Source organism: Eschrichtius robustus, chromosome 8 (genome assembly GCF_028021215.1).
Source record: "Eschrichtius robustus isolate mEscRob2 chromosome 8, mEscRob2.pri, whole genome shotgun sequence".
In the NCBI taxonomy this organism is placed as follows: domain Eukaryota; kingdom Metazoa; phylum Chordata; class Mammalia; order Artiodactyla; family Eschrichtiidae; genus Eschrichtius; species Eschrichtius robustus.
This window is the reverse complement of record NC_090831.1, coordinates 24,577,199-24,593,013: the sequence shown is the minus strand read 5'-3', so window position 1 is coordinate 24,593,013 and position 15,815 is coordinate 24,577,199. Positions and strand designations below refer to the sequence as shown.

The window sequence follows — 15,815 nt, the reverse complement described above, 5'->3', positions numbered from 1 at the left end:
AAAGGGAGTAGACTTTCAAGTATCAGAAGAGGATGTCTAGGATCTCACATGTCCATATCTTAGGAGGATACTTTTTTTCCCCTCCCAATTAAATGAAAGGACATTACATCAGTATATTTTGAGTATCTTCAGATTTTCCAAACGTCCTTCGGAAATGGTGGTATCTTGGTTTGGGGTTTTCAGTATTTACTGTGGCACCTAATATGAGGAGACTGAATTATTCTTGATTTTAGTAGCCAAACAAATCAGTTACAAATACTTTGTTCTATAAATTTCTGTTTGTAAAACATAAGACAGAATGTGGTCCATTTTCCCTTTCTATGGGGAGCCTTTTTAGGAGAACTCGTGCTCTCTGCCAAAAGTGAACCCCTGCTGAAGAAAGTAGGGTTATCCTTCACAGTCTAGAACTTAAGTTCTGCTGCTGAAAAGGATGAAACCAAATATCTTTTATTCCTTTTTCCCCAACTTGCTTTAAAAATTAGCTTAGTGGTCAAGAGTGAATTTAGAAAGAATGTTTCAGAAGAAAATGTTTCAGAAAGGAATATAGATGCATAAAGAAATAAAAGTTCAAATAGACTACTTCAGACATAAAATTAGAGTGTTTTGTGACATAACAGGAACTAGGCAAAGCACAGGAATTTAAGAAAGGACATCTTTTAATGATTGAAACCAGTCTTTCTGCAGTTACTATGAAAGCAAGAAATATTACAACAAATAACTATGAATGCACATTCTACACTTTGTACTCTTCCACACAATAATTTCTTTATTATCATTTATATCTCTTAATACTAGCACAGCATTCTGAAGTTGCCAAGCATAAGTTGTATGCAACTGAGTGAAAAGATCAAAATCTACTCAGTTTTCCAGAAGAGCTGCAGAACATGGAAAATGACAAAGTCCTTCTACATGTCCATTTGCAGAATCATTGACAAAAATATAAACCATATTCTTATAAAGAGCATGGTTGTAGTGCCTACTGATGCTGTACAAAGGATTCCATAGAGAAGGAAACTTAAGTAATGTATAATAAATGGTTCATAAGCCAAACATTTGGTTACCATTCTTAAATGTCTTTCAAAATAGTTGATGCTTGTGAAATGCAACGTCCTGACAGTCCTGGGGTCTGTGTGTTGCAGGGACACTGATGAGGGTAATGGTATTTCCTCTTTGATGAGGAAGATGAGAGTTCAGGGTCCAGGATTTGTTTATATTGCCTACTCCTCTGCCACATTTGCCACCAGGGAATGATTTAGTGAATCAATGCCAAATAAAAATAATGGGATCATGAATAAGTGAAGTCTATAGCAACTTAAATCAATTCGATTGTGTGTACCTGTTGAATTTTAAAAGGTACCTATTTTTGTTCAAAGTATGGACTTCAGTGGCATCCTAATAATCCTTTAGAAATGTGCTGATGCTCAGTGCAAAAAAAAAAGTGCCCCCAGTTCTTCAACTATAAGATAAGGTGTGTTTTGCAAAAATAAAGCATACAAATCTTCATTTTGTAGGTCGATATTAAGAATGGTCCTGACGTATTTGATGCGTGAATGTAGAGACTCATTTGCTTCCTGGAAAGTGGAAGAGAGGTAAGTACTTACTACTTATCAGAAAGTTGTGAAAAAATAAAACAGGTAATACTCAAATTCTATATATATATATAAGATATCATATTTTCTATAAGTTAGCCCAGTTTCTCAAGCTACAGAGAAAAGTTCTCTGATGAACTTCATGAATAAGGCAATTATTTTCCCGTTCCAGGATACACGTAGGCTGCTTCCCAGCTCTCAAGAGCTGCGCACGGCCAGCTAAGGAGGGGTAGCGCGTTCAATCTGCTCTGGATGAGCATCTCCACTCTTTGCTGTCCCTTCAGACCATCCTCCACTTAGCGGTGTATATACTGCTACTTTCCAAAGGACTACTGGCTTACTCTCTTTGTGATTCATTGAGTAAAAGCACACCTTAGCTCCACTATCTTTGCTTTATTCCCTCTTGTACACCCATTTCCTTATTTTTTCAATTGTGTGTAAATCTGCCCAAAGGCATAATTATAACAATACTAAAACTGAGGCTTGTTTAAGGAAATCTATATCTGTGATTCTTCTTAATCTAGTAAATCAAGTAATCTACAGAGAACAGTGTTCTTCTCTATGTGTAAAGAAAAAAAGAGACAAATCAAATGTGTAAAGAGCAGTAACTTTTCCTGGTAACTGTCAAATGCTTAAGCCAAGTCAATATACCTGTTGACAAAGACACTCTAGAAAGTTTTCAATCTTTCACCTTAATTTAGCCACATAGAGACCCAAGATATTGGACACTCAGAGCTCATTAAGCACTGATGAAATAGATCATATAATTTTAGTAGAGAATAGTATCAGAAAAGTTTTACAATTACAATACTTCATTTTGAAAAACATATTTTCCCACTAGAACAAGGTTTTGTTGTAATTTGGCTTTTAAGTGGATAATGTTTTCTGTTATATAAACAGTTGTATGAATTACTTTGTTTAATCATAACTTACCTGTTAATTGACTAATGACAGGTCTTAAAGGTGATGCAGTATTTCCTTCATTATAATGTGAATATATTAGATTAGCATTTTGAAAATATTCTGTTCAAAGGATTGTAGGCAGAATTGTTCAGTCTCTTTTTTTAGTGAATAAATATAGGCAGAAAGCACCAGAACAAAAGATTGAGTTGCCTTCCTAGCCCAAGCTCTCAGTCTCACATACACACAAATATTGTTCCAAATGTTCCACTTTATTTTTTTAATATTAGATTTGATTCACATTTTGAAAATGGACAGTTTTGCACTGTTAAAATTTTAAATTTTCTGGAATGTCTCAAATAGAATGGTTGCTGATGAATCCCTGGCTATTGGAAACATAAAATTTTATTAGGGATTAATTGTGATAACTCATGTAAAATAGCATAATTTTGGTGCAAAATAGAAGCTCAGTAATTATCAGTGGCAGCTCCAGAACTTCTGTATAAGACAGCTTACAGTCAGCAATCTGATTGGAAGTAGGGTAAGAAGACTTGTTTTGAAGTTGTGATTTTCATACTAAGTATATTGCTTTTATTTTGATTGTATATATTTTTTGAGGTTCCAGGGAAGGGAGGGCGGATGGAAACTATGGTTAAGTGGAAAATTACTCCCCTCAGGCCATACGTATGCCACGTATGATTATTAAAGAAAGGCTTCCATTTAGGGGAGATAAGGTCAGACAGTCATTCCTCTATGTACAAGGGGCCACAGGCAGTAATGTCTAAAACACAGAGGCCTGAACCGCCTCTACAGTTTTGCTAAAACTCCTACTGTCCACATTTACCTGATTTTTTCCTGTAAACTCTGAGTAATTCAATTTTCCTGCATTGAACATTGTTTTTATTCTATTTTCTTGTACTGTTGTATTCGGTTTTAGTTCATGAATTGTAATCATTGATCAGGACATCCACATTAAACCTATAGGGTGCACGCCGTGATTTTGGATGGCATGTCTATATGCTAAAATCCTGTTTCTGTATTAATATGTTATCTTCATTTTAAAATAGCATATTTATCCTATTTTATCTCTATCATTTACTGAGTTTTTATTTCTCATTAATTTCTAGGTTATTTAATTTTGCTTTTTATTTTCTTTTCTCTTGTAAATTTCAATCTCCCGAAATATCTACCATTTTCATTTTTACATAACCTTTCCTAGTCAGTGACGTATTAAATTAATTGTTTGTGATTTCTAAAATAATTAGCTAGAAATAATCAAGAAATGAAAAGTTAGCACATATATAGCTTTTGTGCAACATTCTAACTTTTCAAGGGTGACAATTTCATATTTTAGCCCATTCCTCCCAGAATAAACATGTAATATAGTGATATGCTTGTTATTAATAGGCCTTATTACTCATTCAGCCTTCATTTATGTTTTAACTTACATTAAAGCATCTCAAAACTTCAAGGATGTATTAAAAACATTAGTTGACTAGACATGTTCAGAAATATTTGCAGCCTAATTTAAAACCTCTTTTTGATAAAATGAAAACAGGTAATATATAAACTAATGTTATTGAAGCTGTATGTAATTTTTGTTATATACTTACTTATTTTACTTTGATCTGCGTGCACAGTATGAAATCATTAAAGCAGTAAACATCACACCAGCACTCATTAAGACCATTTCTACCAGACCAGGGAGGTTTATTTTTCCAGTCACTTGATTTATGAACATTGCTCTCTTCTCATCACCCAATGGTGCCAGTCTGTAATCAAGTTAATAATTTTTAGCGTTATTTGGGTAGTTTAGTGGAGCAAAATACTCAAAACCCTCCACTTATGTATCAGTCTTTTTTCAAAACACTGCATAAATTTTAGTCGTCTTTATCTGTAAGACAAACCAATGGAAGTCCTTTTGCATGTCAAACAAGGTAATAAATGCCAAGGTGGAATATTTAGAGAGAGAACTATAATCCTCTTCCCTTTAAACATGTTATATAGCAGTTTTCAATACACTGGCTTCACTGATCAATACAATGGTCTTACAGAAATATTTTCCAGTTTTCCAAAGGATGTTTCCTAGTGACAGAGGGAAATGGCAAAGGTCAACAGTTTCCTTCCTCTAAAGGCTTATGAAATGCGTTTCCTAATTCTGTGGTTAATCAGTTCCATGATTCACACTAAAAATATCTTGTCAGGTAATAGATAAACTGCCTATACCTACTCAGACCTGGTCTTTACAAGCTTGGTTGGCTTTTATTAGCAGTTCAAAATTCACATTGAGTTATTTGGAGTTTCACGTTTGCCTGACTCTTTCCCATCACAGGCAGTATGATAAGAAATAGTGTTAAATAGATGCATTATGGAAATAATCTTAAATGATAGGAAGTACTTTGTCTTTCTAAAATAAAAGCACTGAAATCTGACATAATCCTGACATTTCTGTGTGGCTTGGTTCTCTCAAAATAATTAATTATGTAATTAATAATATATAAACTTGTCCATATGGGTAATGGAAACTCATACAACTTCAAATACTATACATACTTATTCAATTTTCAAACATCAAAAGCTTTTTCTATATACAAAGAAGTTTACTGTTTTTGGTGACTAATAGATTAACAAATACTAACCTCATTAAGCCAAGGCATAGGCATCATATAGTTCTGCTTCAGACCCCTTAATGCTCTGTTATATACATTGAAAATAATTATGAAAATTTATACTAATACATTACACATATATAACAGAAATGTTAGTAATTGCTAGTGTAAATGAATGTTCAGAAATTAGTTGCTCTTGCAACTAATTTTTGTCCCCTGTAATGAATCATTTAAATTTTAATATGGCTGTTTCTCAGACATCTTTCACTCTTATAAATCTTTCTAATACAGATTTCTAATTAGATTAACTTTTTCTAAGCATATATTTTCCCTTTCAACAAATTATGCCTAGGAAACTAAAATATGAATTCTAGAAATTATTGTCATGGAAATATTTGGACAGCTAGCAAAATGAGCAATGCCACCATATACTCATTCCAAAGTATGTGTAAATACCATTTCAATACAAAATATATACAATTCTAAATTACAAATGAAAGTTACAAGCATTTAATAATTATTTAATGACATTAAGCCAAAGAGAAGTTGAAATTTTATATTCTTTCCCCTTCCTTTCATAGATATATTCTTACAGGAAAATACTAAAAATCATAATGAAGCTTGTTCAAGAGACTCACTCAATTTTTCTTGCTGGCTTAACCAGTATATTGATCTGCAGCTGTTTTGCAAATCATAAAGTAAATCCAGATATCTAAAAAGAGAACAAACTAAAATAATTACCAACTTCCTTTAAAAAAAGTCTTTTATAAATCCAAAATTTATTTTTACTGTTATGTAGAACCTAAGGTGAAACTGTATTACTTGAAACTTATGAAATTTATTAAATAATTAATTGAACATATTAAATATCACATACATAACTCTCCATAATTAAATTTTATGTGTATATGCCTGTGCATATACAGATGTATACGCATATGCGTATACATGCACACACACAATTCCTTTTCCCAGCCTCGTGTCTAAGCTTTAGTTAGATTTGTGATATTTGTCTGAGCTGGTTTTGGAGGATGAACAACAACAACAACAATACTGTTACCTAGAACTCATATAGTCAGTTTAGATCCTGAACTATGCATGTTCAACTATATATCAGCCAGAACCCGTGTATCATCAGTATAATTATAATACTACTTCTATCATTATTTAAACTGAAACATGCCTGCTAAAATTCTGGCATGTCGTTTAAATTTTGAAAAGGAGAATATTAAAATAAATTAAAAGGTGAAACTGTTACACTATAGGAAATTGAATAGATTTTTCCTGACGCTAAGTATAATAGATCTTGCGTCAAATACACATATACCCATAACATCTCTTTTAATCCTTTGTAATCTACAGTGTCACTTCATATAAGCAATGCTTGCAGTTAAGTATAAAATGAGCATAAAATTGTAATTTATACCAAATTGTTTTAAACCAATTAGAATCAGTCCATAATTGCTTCCCCTGACCTGTGAACAATTTAAAAGGTCTATAAAATTCCACATGCTAAAAAACTAAAATAGAATTACTGTGACATTTCATAAGCAACAATAGGAAGAGATCAACGTAATTTTCATTGAGATAAAAGTAAGTAATTTATCAAGATTATGATGTAATAAATATGATCAATAAATGTGATTGAGAAAATGAAGATAATTTAATTTTTCCTTCATTTTTAGAAAACAATATTAAACCAATCAGATCAATAATGTAGTTGCTTACAGGTTCAGCATCTAAGTACGTACTATGTTCTTCTTCATTTGGATTTAAGCCTTCAAAAGGTTCTGTAATTTCAGGACTTGCATGTAGAAAATGGAGAAGTGAAATGTACACGGGTTTTCCTGAAAACAAGTTTTAACAGACAATGGGGATAAATCATTTTCCTCATTACGCATACCTCTAAGAAAAGATTTCCTTGAAAATAAAGCTTTTTAAGTTAAAAAAGAAATGCAAATTTGGCTTTGAATACTAATTAGAGGGCCAGGGTAAGGGAAGATTATAACATCTAATCACTTTTGAACAAAAATAAAATATAAACTTCTCCTAGTAACCAGTCAATTGATGTCTGTTGTTCATCGCTTAGGTGTTTATTTTAAATATGTAAAGCTTAGCTGTTGAACACAAAGTTACAACCATATACCTTCATATTTCAGGCAGTAATATGTCTATGGACTGAGAATTTATTCAAGAGGTTTTCCTCTCTTTAGTCACACTAACTCCAACATGAAGTAGGTGAGCAAAATAAGATAGACTCCAAATTTCATGTTTGAGCCAATTCTTGTTTCAGAGACATCCTGAAATATACTTATTTTTATTTACCATTTTCTAGGGTAGAAAAAGTTAGAAAAATGTCAGCTGGATAAGTTGGGATGCTCAAAGTATTCTGGGAACTATTTTCATTTTACCCTAAATCTAAAAGGAGCACAGGGATTCTGCACAGCAAAGAAAACCATCAAAAATGAAAAGGCTACCTATGGGATGGGAGAAAATATTTGCAAACCACATATCCCATTAGTGATTAACATCCAAAATATACAAGGGATTCACACAACTCAAAAACATAAATAATCCAATTAAAAAATGCGTGAAGGACCTAAAGTTATATTATCCAAAGTAGCACAGGGAAATATCAGTATGGTTTTACCTATAAGTTTTGCAACACTGAAACAACTGGGAGCTTGAAAGTGGTACAAAAATCAGAACAAAAATACCCTGCCATCACCCTAACTTTCTGCCCTTATTGCTTTCTCACTTTAAATTTCTGACGGAAAGGAATCCCGGGTAAAGTTTACATTTTAAAGAATAATGCAAATTATGCCATGGATAGTGACACTGAGAACTTGTACTCACCTTCTTTGCATTTGCTAACATCTAGGCCACCATATAAGGTACAGTTTTTGGAGGTAATTTTTTCTGTGCAGAAACAATGGTTGTCTGGATTTTGAAGTGGAGATGCAAAAGTTCTGGATGGAAAAATGAATCTATTCACAGGGATTCCTATCAGATCAATTTTGGCTTCAAACACAGCATATAGAATGACCTAAACACAGATAAGAAAGAGCTTCATTCTGGGAAACTGAACTTCATTCTGGAGATCCATTTTTTCCTAGTTTTAAATTTATATTATTGCTTTAACTTACAAAAATTAGATATAATCTTGTTAGAATTCAGACTTAAATCTTAGGGAAAAAAATCTTGGGAAATTTTAAGGCGTAGCAGAACTCAGTACTTGAGTATGAGCTATTCTTGTCTTTGTTTTCAAAAGCTCCTGAGATTATTTTTTGCTTATGAACTACCAGAGAGTATTTATATTGAAGACTTTTCTCAGTTAGTTTCCTCTATGGACTAAATATTTATATGACTCCCTCAAATCTTTTATTTGTGCCCAGCTTAAATGAAATAAACATAAAGTTTCAATCTTCCAAAGCTTAATCCTGGAGAGAAAGGCTGCTCACTTGCTGGGGTGCGCGCACGTGGGTGTTTATTGTATGTCTCCTACGCTCCATCGTTTACTACGTGTCCACCATAACCCCTAAATTTGTTGTCTAAGCTGTGAGTCTGTTTCTGTTTCGTAAATAAGTTCATTTGTATCATTTTTTTTAGATTCTACATATAAGCAATATCACATGGTATTTGTCTTTATCTGTCTGACTTACTTCACTTAGTATGATAATCTCCAAGTCCATCCATGTTGCTGCAAATGTCATTATTTCATACTTTCTAATGGCCGAGTAATATTCCATTGTATATATGTGCCACATCTTCTTTATCCATTCATCTGTCCATGGACATTTAGGTTGCTTCCATGTCTTGGCTATTGTCAACAGTGCTGCAATGAACATTGGGGTTCATGTATCCTTTCGAACCACGTTTTTCTCCGGATATATGCCCAGGAGTGGGATTGCGGGACCCTATGGTGGCTTTATTTTTAGTTTCTTAAGGAACCTCCATACTGTTCTCCATTGTGGCTGTACCAGTTTACATTCCAACAAAGAGTGTAGGAAGATTTCCTTTTCTCCACAACTTCCCCAGGCTTTATTTGTGGATATTTTGATGATGGCCATTCTTATCAGTGTGAGGTGATATCTCATTGTAGTTTTGATTTGCATTTCTCTAATAATTGGCGATGTTGAGCATCTTTTGATGTGCCTCTTGGCCATCTGTACGTCTTCTTTGGAGAAATGTCTATTTAGATCTTCTGCCCAATTTTTGATTGGGTTGTTTGTTTTTTTGAGCTGCATGAGCTGTTGAAGATTTTGGACATGAATCCCTTGTTGGTTGCATTGTTTGCAAATATCTTCTCCCATTCTGTGAGGTGTCTTTTCATTTTGTTTGTGGTTTACTTTGCTGTGCAAAAGCTTCTGAGTTCAGTTAGGATTTGTCTTGTTATTTCCATTACTGTAGGAGATGGCTCAGAAAAGATATTGCTGTAATTTACATCAGAGAGTGTTCTGCCTATGTTTTCCTCTGAGAGTTTTATAGTATCCAGTCTTACATTTAGGTCTTTAATCCATTTTGAGTTTATTTTTGTCTATGGTGTTAAAGGATGCTCTAATTTCATTTTTTTTTTAACATGTAGCTGTTCAGTTTTCCCAGCACTATTTATTGAAGATACTGTCTTTTCTCCATTGTACAGTCTTGCTTCCTTTGTCGTAGATTAATTGACCACAGGTGTGTGGGTTTATTTCTGGGCTTTTTAGCCTGTTCCACTGATCAATATTTCTGTTTTTGTGCCAGTACCATACTGTTTTGATGACTGTAGCTTTGTAGTATAGCCTGAAGTCAGGGAGCCTGATCCTCCAGCTTCGTTTTTCTTTCTCAAGATTTCTTTGGCTACTCAGGGTCTTCTGTGTCTCCATACACATTTTGAAATTTTTGTTCTAGTTCTGTGAAAAATGCCATTGGTAATTTGATAGGGATTGCATTGAATCTGTAGATTGCCTTATGTAGTATAGTCATTTTGACAATATTTGTTCTTTGAATACAAGAACATGGTATATCTTTCCATCGGTTTGTGTCATCTTCAGTTTCTTTCATCAGCATCTTATAGTTTCAGAGTATAGGTCTTTTGTCTCCTTCAGTGGGTTTATTCCTAGGTATTTTATTCTTTTTGATGCAGTGGTAAATGGCGTTGTTTCCTTAATTCTCTTTCTGATCTTTCCTTGTTAGTGTATAGAAATGCAAGAGATTTCTGTGTATTAATTTTGTATCTTGCAACTTTACCAGATTCATTGATGAGCTCTAGTAGTTTTCTGGTAGCATCTTTAGGATTTTTTATGTGTAGTGTCATGTCATCTGCAAACAGTGACAGTTTTACTTCTTCTTTTCCAATTTGGGTTCCTTTTATTTCTTTTTCTTCTCTGATTGCCATGACTAGGACTTCCACAACTATGTTGAATAATAGTGGCAAGAGTGGACATCCTTGTCTTGTTCTTGATCTTAGAGGAAATGCTTTTATCTTTTCACCATTGAGTATGATGTTAACTGTATTTTTGTCATATATAGCCTTTATTATGTTCAGATAGGTTACCTCTATAGCCACTTCCTGGAGAGGTTTTTATCATAAATGGTTGTTGAATTTTGTCAAAAGCTTTTTCTGCATCTGTTGAGATGATCATATGGCTTTTATTCTTCCATTTGTTAACATGGTATATCACACAGATTGATTTGCGGATATTGAAAAATCCTTGCATCCCTGGGATAACTCCCACTTTAGCATGCTGTGTTGTCCTTTTAATGTATTGTTGGATTTGGTTTGCTTGTGTTTTGTTTAGGAATTTTGTGTCTATGTTCATCAGTGATATTGGTCTGTAATTTTCTTTTTTTGTGGTGTCTTTGTCTGGTTTTAGTATCAGGGTGATGGTATCCTCATAGAATGAGTTTGGGAGTATTCCTTCCTCTGCAACTTTTTGAATAGTTTGAGAAGGAGAGGTGTTAACTCTTCTCTAAATGTTTGATAGAATTTGCCTGTGAAGTCATCTGATCCCGGACTTTTGTTTGTTGGGAGTTTTTAATCACAGTTTCAATTTCAGTACTTGTGATTGGTCTTTTCATATTTTCTATTTCTTTTTGGTTCAGTCTTGGGAGACTGTACCCTTCTAAGAATTTGTCCATTTCTTCCAGGTTGTCCAATTAGTGACATATATTTGCTTGTAGTTGTCTCTTATAATTCTTTGTATTTCTGTGGTGTTTGTTGTAACTTCTCTCCTTTTTCACTTCTAATTTTATTGATTTGAGCCCTCTCCCTTTTTTTACTTTATGAGTCTGGCTAAAGGTTTATCAATTTTGTTTACTTTTTCAAAGAACCAACTTATAGTTTTATTGATCTTTTCTATCGTTTTCTTCATTTCTATTTCATTTATTTCTGCTCTGATTTTTATGATTTCTTTCCTTCTACTAACTTCAGGTTTTGTTTATTCTTCTTTCTCCAACTGCTTTAGGTGTAAGGTTAGGTTGTTTATTTGAGATTTTTCTTGTTTCCTGAGGTAAGATTGTATTGCTATAAACTTCCCTCTTAGAACTGCTTTTGCTGCATCCCATAGGTTTTGGATTGTCAGGTTTTCATTTTCATTTGTCTCTAGGTATTTTTTAATTTCCTCTTTGATTTCTTCAGTGATCCATTGGTTGTTTAGTAACACGTTGTTTAGCCTCAAACTGTGTTTTTTTACAGTTTTTTTTTTATTATAGTTGATTTCTAATCTCCTAGCATTGTGGTTGGAAAAGATGTTTGATATGGTATCAGTTTTCTTAAATTTACCGAGGCTCATTTTGTGGCCCAATGTGTGATCAATCCTGGAAAATGTTCCATGTGCACTTGGAACAGTATATTCTGCTGCTTTTGGATGGAATGCTCTCTAAATATCAATTAAGTCCATCTGGTCTAATTTGTGTTTTAAAGTCTGTGTTTCCTTTGGTCTTCTGTCTGGATGATCTGTCCATTGATGAACGTGGGGTATTAAAGTCCCCCACTATTACTGTGTTACTGTCGATTTCTCCTTTTATGGCTGTTAGTATTTGCCTTATATATTAGGGTGCTCCCATTTTGTGTGCATAGATATTTACAATTGTTATATCTTCTTGGATTGATCCCTTGATCATTATGTAGTGTCCTTCCTTGTCTTTTGTAACAGTCTTTAACGTCTATTTTGTCTGATATGAGTATTGCTTCTCCACCTTTCTTTTGATTTCCATTTGCATGGAATATCCTTTTCCATCCTCTCTTTTCAGTCTGTATGTGTCCCTAGATCTGAAATGGGTTTCTTGTAGACAGCACATATACAATTCTTGTTTTTGTATCCATTCAGCCAGTCTATGTCTTTTGGTTGGAGCATTTAATCCATTTACATTTAAGGTAATTATCGATATCTATGTTCCTATTGCCATTTTTTAAATTGTTTTGGATTCGTTTTTGTAGGTCTTTTTCTTCCTTCCTCTTTTGTTCTCTTTTCTTGTGATTTGATGGCTAACTTTAGTGTTGTGTTGGATTCCTTTTTCTTTTATGTGTGTGTATCCATTGTAGATTTTTGGTTTGCGATTACTGTGAGGATTTGATATAGCAGTCTATATATAAACAAGGTTGTTTTAAGTTACTAGTCTTTTAATTTCAAATGCATTTCCCATATCCTGCATTTGTGCTCTCCTCTTCTCACAATTGCTGGTTTTGATATCATATTTGTGTGCAGATGATTTCCTACCTTGACTTTATGTTTGCCTTTTTTAGTGAGCTTTTCTATATTTATTTCTTGTTTCTAGTAGTGGCCTTTTCTATTCTGCTTAGAGAAGTTCCTTTAGCATTTGTTGCAAAGCTGGTCTGGTGATGCTGAATTCTCTTAGCTTTTGCTTGTCTGTAAAGCTTTTGATTTCTCTCTTGCATCTCAATGTGAGCCTTGTTGGGTGGAGTATTCTTGGTTGTAGGTTCTTCCCTTTTATCACTTTAAATATGTCATGCCACTCCTTTCTGGCCTGCAGAGAAATCAGCTGAATCAGTTTCTGCTGAGAAATCAGCTGATAATCTTATGGGAGTTACCTTGTATGTTATGTGTTGTTTTCCCCTTGTTGCTTTTAATATTTTTTCTTTGTCTTTAATTTTTGTCAGTTTGATTACTATGTGTCTCAGCATGTTCCTCCTTGGGTTTATCCTGCCTGGGACTCTGTGCTTCCTGTACTTGGGTGACTGTTTCCTTTCCTATGTTAGGGAAGTTTCCAGCTATTATCTCATCCAGTAATTTTTTGGGTTCTTTCTCTCTCTCTTCTCCTTCTGAGACTACTATAGTGTGGACGTTGGTGTGTTTAATGTTGTCTCAGAGGTCTCTTAGACTGTCTTCATTTCTTTTCATTCTTTTTTCTTTATTCTGTTCTGCAGCAGTGATTTCCACCATTCTGTCTTCCAGCTCACTTATCCGTTCTTCTCCCTCAGTTACTCTGCTATTCATTCCTTCTAGTGTATTTTTTTTTAAATTAATTTATTCATTTATTTTTGGCTGTGTTGGGTCTTCATTTCTGTGTGAGGGCTTTCTCTAGTTGCGGCCAGCGGGGGCCACTCTTCATCATGGTGCATGGGTCTCTCACTATCACGGCCTCTCTTGTTGCAGAGCACAGGCTCCAGATGCGCAGGCTCAGCAGTTGTGGCTCACGGGCCTAGTTGGTCCATGGCATGTGGGATCCTCCCAGACCAGGGCTCGAACCCGTGTCCCCTGCATAGGCAGGCAGATTCTCAACCACTGCGCCACCAGGGAAGCCCCCTTCTAGTGTATTTTTCATTTCAGTTATTGTATTGTTCATCTCTGTTTGTTTGTTCTTTAGTTCTTCTAGTTCTTTGTTAAACATTTCTTGCATCTTCTTGATCTGTGCCTCAATTCTTTTGCCAAGATATTGGATCATGTTCACCGTCACTACTCTGAATTCTTTTTTGGGTAGATTGCCTATCTCCATTTCACTTAGTTGTTCTTCTGGGATTTTATCTTGTCCCTTCATCTGGGACATACTTCTCTGCCATTTCATTTGTCTAATTTTCTGTGATTGCAATTTCCATTCTGCAGGATGCAGGATTGTAGTTCTTCTTGCTTCTGCTCTCTGCCCCTTGGTGGATGAGGCTGTCTAAGAGGCTTATGCAGGCTTCCTGGTGGAAAGGTCTTGTTCCTGCCCACTGGTGGGTTGAGCTGGGTTTTGGCCCTCTGGTGGGCAGGGCCATGCTCATGAAGACGTTAAGCAGCCTGTCTGCTGATGGGTGTGGCTGTGTTCCCACCTTCTTCATTGTTTTGCCTGAGGCGTCCCAGCACTGGAGCTTACAGGCTGTTGGGTCAGGTTAGGTCTTGGGGAGGAAATGGCGGCCTCCAGGAGGGCTCATGCCAATGAGTACTCACCAGAATTGTCACTGCCAGTGTCTTTGTTTCCACCATGAGCCACAGCTGCCCCCCACCTCAGCAGGAGGCCCTCCAATACTAACAGGTAGGTCTGGCCCAGAGTCGTATGATGTCACTGCTTTTTTCTGTGGGTCCTGGTGTGCCTGGGACCTTGTGTGTGCCCTCCAAGAGTGGAGCTTCTGTTTCCCCCAGTGCTGTGGAATTCCTGCAATCAAACACCGTGGCCCTTCAAAGCCAGATTCTCTGGGGGCTCCTCCTCCCTTTGCCAGACCCCCAGGCTGGGAAGCCTGGTGTGGGGCTCAGGACTTTCAATCCTGAGGGAGAACTTCTCTGGTATTATTATTGTCCAGTTTGTGGGTTGCCCACCTGGCAGGTATGGGATTCAGTTTTATAGCAGTTGTGCCCCTCCTACCATCTTGTTGTGGCTTCTTCTTTGTCTGTGGATGTAGGGTATCTTTTTTGGAAGTTTCTAGTGTTTTGTTTTTTTTTTTTTTGGTTGATGGTTGTTCAGCAGTTAGTTGTGATTTGGGTGTTTTTGAAAGAAGGGGTGAGCTCACGTCCTTCTATCCTGCAATCTTACCAGCCAATCAGTCCAGGAATTTGTATACATGTAATTTTTAAATCCTCCAGTAGCCACATTTAAAACTGATAAAAATATCAGTTATATTTTATTTAACCCAGTATATCCAAAATAATATCATTTTAACATATAATCAATATAAAAATTAACAAAATCTAAAGATCTTTATACTTATAACACATTTCAGTTTGTACTAGTCACATTTCAGGTGCTTAATAGTGACAGGTTACTAGCTGCTACCATATTCAGCAAGTCTGTATACTGTACATATTCAATGGTATTCAATTTTGTATTAAATTTTCCCACTCCTTAAAAATAAATGAAAGTTTAAAAAAAAAATGGCAAAATCACATGTTGTTAAAACTGTGATTGTGTTTTTCTACCCAATCACTAGAGTGGCGATTTCCTTACCTTGAGTTTCCTTTACAAGTTCTTTTGGTAAATGTTGTTCTTACTTTCGATTGTGATTCATTCACCTAACCTTATGGCTGATTAATGTTTTTAAATCATTTATTGAAGTTCTCTCACTAAACAGAATTTCATGCAAATAGTTTGAAAATGTATACATCAAAATAAAAAAGGCATTTGTTGAGTTTATTGAACCTCTACAATTGTTAAGATCCATGGCACACACTGGATATAAGAAGAAATAACTAGATAATTCCTCCATTTACTCCACAAATGAATATCAGTAAAATGAGCCACCACTGAATGTGTTTGTTCAAAACAGTAAGACCCATCCTTTAGTTATGAATACCACACTCTTTTT

General features: G+C 35.0%; 1 pseudogene; it reads right to left on the bottom strand.

The window, feature by feature from the left end:
• Positions 1 to 4,107: 4,107 nt before the first annotated feature.
• LOC137768422 (platelet glycoprotein 4-like) overlaps positions 4,108 to 15,815 on the bottom strand; it is a 34,970-nt pseudogene continuing 23,262 nt past the window's right edge.